The sequence below is a fragment of the Pteropus vampyrus genome, unplaced genomic scaffold (genome assembly GCF_000151845.1).
Source record: "Pteropus vampyrus isolate Shadow unplaced genomic scaffold, Pvam_2.0 Scaffold87, whole genome shotgun sequence".
Classification (NCBI taxonomy): domain Eukaryota; kingdom Metazoa; phylum Chordata; class Mammalia; order Chiroptera; family Pteropodidae; genus Pteropus; species Pteropus vampyrus.
This window is the reverse complement of record NW_011888868.1, coordinates 4,569,935-4,575,173: the sequence shown is the minus strand read 5'-3', so window position 1 is coordinate 4,575,173 and position 5,239 is coordinate 4,569,935. Positions and strand designations below refer to the sequence as shown.

Below are 5,239 nucleotides of genomic sequence, written 5' to 3'. Positions count from 1 at the left end.
AAACTGAGACTCGGAGAAACACCGGAGATAGAATATTCTAGAATAAAGTTAGGGGAAAGCACAAAATCATTGTACTTGTAAAATGTGTTATTTGAGGGTGGATTGAGAACTCAATGACATTAATTAGCCTACTCTTTGAGTTTATCTTTAAGGAGCTTTCTGATTTTCCACTGACCCACTTCCACAAATTTTTCATTAAATATTTTGGGATTACATTTAGTCAATAATATTATATAAGTTTCAAGTGTACAACTCGATAATACATCATCTGTATATTTCATTGTGTGCACACCACCATAGTCTAGTCTCCTTCTGTCACCACATATTTGACCCTTTTTACCCTCTTCATCCTCCCCCAACCTCCCTTTCCCTTTTGATAACTTTCATACTGTTGTCTGTGTCTATGAGTTTGTTTGTTTTGTTTGATCATTTCTTGCTTTCTGTTTTATATTCCACATATGAGAAAAATCATACATTTTTTTTTTCTTTTCTGTCTGACTTATTCAGCTTAGAATAATGCTCTCAAGATCCATACATGTTGTTGCAAATTGTGATATTTCATCCTTTCTTACGGCTGAGTAGTATTCCATTGTATATATGTACCACAACTTATTTATCTAGTTGCCTGTTCAAAGACACTTAGGTTGCTTCCATGTCTTGGGTATTGTAAATAATTCTGCAATAAACATAGGGGTACATATATTTATACAAATATATGTTTTTTTTGGATAGATACCAAGAAGAGGGATGGCTGGGTCATATCGAAACTCTATTTTTAATTTTCTGAAGAAACTGTGTACTGTTTTGAATAATGGCTAAAACCTGTTTACATTCCTATTAGCAGGGTATAAAAGTTCCTTTTTCTCCACATCCTCTTCAATAGTTATTATTCCTTATTTTATTGATAATAACCATTCTAATAGTTGCGATGTGGGATTTCATTGTGGTTTTGATTTGCATTTCCCTCATAGCTAGTGAAGTTAGCATCTTTTCATGTATGTGTTAGCCATTTGTATGTCTTCTTGGAAAAAAAGTATCTATTTAGGTCCTCTGACTACTTTTAACTGGATTTTTGTTGTTGAGTTATCTGAGTTTCTTATACGTATTGGATATTAGCCCCTTACCAGAGATATCATTTGGAAATATCTTCTCCCATTTGGTTGATTGGTTTTTTTTGTTGGTGATGGTTTGTTTTGCTGTGCAGAAGCTTTTGAGTTTACTGTTGCTTTTACTTCTTTTGCCTTTGTGGTCAAGTTCATGAAAGCCTTTCTGAGACCAAGGTCCATAAGTTTAATATCTATGTTTTCTTTTATGTATTTTATTGTTTCAGGTCTTGAATTTAGGTCTTTAATCAATTTTGAAGTATTTTTGTGTGTTGTGTCAAATGGTAGTCTAGTTTCACTCTTTTGCATGTGGTTTTTCAATTATTCCAACACCATATATTGAAGAGGCTTTCTTTCTTACATTGTATGTTTTTGGCTCCTTCATCAAAAATTAGTTTCCAGTATACATGTGAGCTTATTTATGGGTTAGTAACTCTGTCCATTTGTCTGTATATCTATTATTATTATTATTTTTATTGTTTTGCCAATACCATACTGTTTTGATTATTGTAGCTTTGAGGTATAATTGAAGTAAGGGAGTATGATATCTCTAGTTCTATTATTTTTTCTCAGAATTTTTTTTAGATATTCGGGGACATACATATTTGATGACTTTTTTGGTTCTATTTCTTTGGAAAACGCCATTGGGATTTTAATGAGGATTGCATTAAATCTGTATATTCTTTTGGGTAATGTTGCCATTTTAACTATGTTGATTCTTCTAATTCATGAACACAGAATATCTTTCTGTTTCTTAGTGTCTTCTTCAACTGCTTTCAATAACATCTTACAGTCTTCAGTGTATAAGTCCTTTGCTTCTTTTGTTAAGTCTATTTCTAGATATTTTATTCTTCTTGTTGCAATTGTAAATGGAATTGTGACCTTTATTTCATTTTTTGATACTTTATTGATAGTTATAGAAATGCAACAGGTTTTTGTACATTGATTTTGTATCTTGCATCATTACTGTAATTGTTTATTGTTTCTAATAGTCTTTTGGTGGAGTCTTTAGGGTTTTCCATATAGAGAATCATGTACCATGAAAGTTCGGTTGTGGTCATGGTCCTTTTAAGAAGAATGTCTGCACCTGCTCAGGCAGCTGCCGTAGCTTCTGTCTCACTCAGTCCATATAGGATTGGGCAGCCTCGCATCTCTGCCCTCTCCTACTGTTCCAAGATGATTTCTTATTTCTCTCCTTAGTTGTAGAGTTTCTGTTCAAACAGACTCCAAATGACTCTGCTTGCTGTTTACTCCATGATTTTGTCATAATTTTTGTGTGGTCATAAGAGAAGATGTACAAAGCCTTTATCCTCTACGTCATCTTGACTGGTCCCGTGTCATTTGTTTCTTTTTCTATCTTATCCAATTGCTCTGACTAGGACTTGCAGTACTATGTTAAATAACAATTGTGAGAGTGGGCATCCTTGTGTTGATTCTGATCTTAGAGAAAAAGCTTTCATTTTTTCATCACTGAATATATTAGCTGAAGGTTTATGATATGGCCTTTATTATATTGAGAAATTTTCTTCTATACCCATTTTATTGAGTGTTTTAATCATGAATGTATGTCGTATCTTGTCAATGCTTTTTCTGCATCTATTGATATGATTATATAGTTTGTGTCTTTTATTTGGTTAATGTGGTGTATCATGTTGATCAATTTGCTATGCTGAACCATTCTTGCGCTCCTAGAATGAACACCACTTAAATGTGGTGTATAATATGTTAGCATATTATTGTATTAGATTTGCTAGTTTAAAATTTTTACATCTATAATTATCAAAGATATTTGCCTGTAGCTTTGTGTATGTGTGCGTGTGTGCATGCGTGTGTGTGTGTGTGTGTGTGTGTGTGTGTGTGTGTATTTTTCTTGCCATGTTTTTGTATCAGGGTAATGTTGGCTTTGTAAAATGAGTCAGAAAGCAATGTCTTTTCTTCAGATTTTTTAAAAACATTTGAGAAGAATAGATATTAAGGTGGTTGTTTGTTTGTTTGTTTGTTTGTTTTTGAATTTTTGGTAGAATTTACCAGTGAAGGTATCTTGCTCTGGACTTTTATTTCTCTGGAGTTTTGATAACTGTTTTGATTTCCTTACTGTATATTGTCCTGTTTAGATTTTTCAGTTCTTCACGATTCAGTCTAGGAAAGTTATATGTTTCTAAGAACTATTTCTTGTAGGTTATCAAATATGGTGATGTATAGCTGTTCCACCATAGGTGTATAGTCTTGTATTTCTGTGATATTTTTTGAATTCACTCCTCACCATTACAGATTTTTTTTATTTGAGTCTTTTATCTTTTTTCCTTAGTGAGTCTACTCAGAGGTTTGTTCATTTTATTTATTATTTAAAATAATCAGCCCTTTGTTTCATCTATTTTTTTTTCTGTTTCTATTTTATTTAATTCTGCTCTCATTTTTATTATTTCATTTCTTCTACTGACTTTGGGTTATGTTGCTCTCCTATTTCTAGTTCTTTAAGGAAAATATTAGATTGCTTATCTGATATATATACGCTTGGTGTGATTTCAATCTTCTTAAATTGAGATTAGTTTTGTGTCCCAACATATGGTCTTTCCTTGACAATATTTCGTGTGCACTAGAGAAGAATGTATACTTTGGTGTTTATTCTGGGATTAAAAGCTTTATAAATACAGATTCAATCTATTTGGACTAATGTGTCATTTAAGGCCAATATTTTCTTATTAATTTTCTGTTTATATGATCTATCTATTCTTTCAATGTGGTACTTAAGTTTTTCACTATAATTGCATTTTTGTCTGTTTTCCCCTTTAGTTCTATTAGTTTTTTATATATTTTGTGCTTCCAGGTTTGGTGCATACATATTAATAAGTGTTATGTCTTCCTGAAATATTGTCCTCTCTATCATTATAAAGTGTCCATCTTTGTCTCTTGTTACATTCTCTATCTTGAAAGCTATTTTGTCTTTTATATGGCTATACCCACTTTTCTACAATTGCCATTTTCTCAGATTATCATCTTCCATCCCTTCACTTTGAGCCTATGTTTGTCTATGCATTTGAGATGTGTCTTCCGAGGGCAGCAAATAGCTGGGATTTGCTTTTTAATCCATCCCACTACTCTGTGCCTTTTAAATGGTGACTTTGATCCATTTATATTTAGAGTGATGATTGATACATGAGGATTTTCTATAGCCATTTTAACTTTTGTTTTCTGGTAGCTCTGTGTCTCCCTTGTTTCTTTTCTCTTGTGTTTCTATCTGTTATTTTAGTGTGGCTGTCTTTTATGATTTTTTTTTTCCTGCACACAGTAAATAATTAGAATGGCTGACAGGCTCTTTGGAGAAAATTCTCATGATTTCCTCTCATCTTTTAAAGATTCCTGCTTCAAATTCTATCATGCAAAGATGGAAGAGCTTGACTTTATCGACTCTACAGAGAAGTCCAGAAAACACATCAACACCTTAGTAACCAAAGACAGAAGTTAACATTACAGAGTTGCTGTAATTCAGTGACTATTCTAATTCTTGCCATCATTCAATTCAAAGGAAACTGGAATAATCATTTTAACAAACAGCAGACCAAAGAAAACCTTTAAAAGTCAGCAAGAATGAAGAGGAACCTGTGTAAATGACATTTAGAAAATCTACTTTTAAAATGATGTTTGTCAAAATCCTTGTTCTTCCTTATATTGACAAAGAGCTGAATATGAAGATTATGCTTCCAGATGAAAACACCAGTTGGAAAATGATATAAAAAATTTACTTATGAGAAATTATAGAATGGATGAAGTCATACATGTTGAATAAAGAGGTGGAAGTTTTCCTCCCCAGATTTAAACTGAAAGGGAAATATGAGATGGGTAATGTTCTCTGCATCTCAGAATGAGCAATGCTTTCAAGCTGTCCAGGACACACTTTTATGGATATTTGGTGCAGCCACTATGGAAAACAGTATGAAAGTTTCTCAAAAAGCTAAGAATAGAATGACCATAAACACAGACAATAGTTTAGTGGTTACCAGAGGGAATAGAGAGAGGGAGAGAGGTAGATAAGGGTAAAAGACATAAAGTATATGGGATGGAAGGAAATTTAACTTTGTATGTGAACATCCATTGCAATACACATATGATACACTTGAAATCTATATAATTTTATT

At 32.5% G+C, this 5,239-nt stretch overlaps 1 pseudogene; it reads left to right on the top strand.

Moving 5' to 3' along the window:
• LOC105294468 overlaps window positions 1-4,969 on the top strand; it is a 50,376-nt pseudogene extending 45,407 nt beyond the window's left edge.
• The last annotated feature ends 270 nt before the right edge of the window (window positions 4,970-5,239 follow it).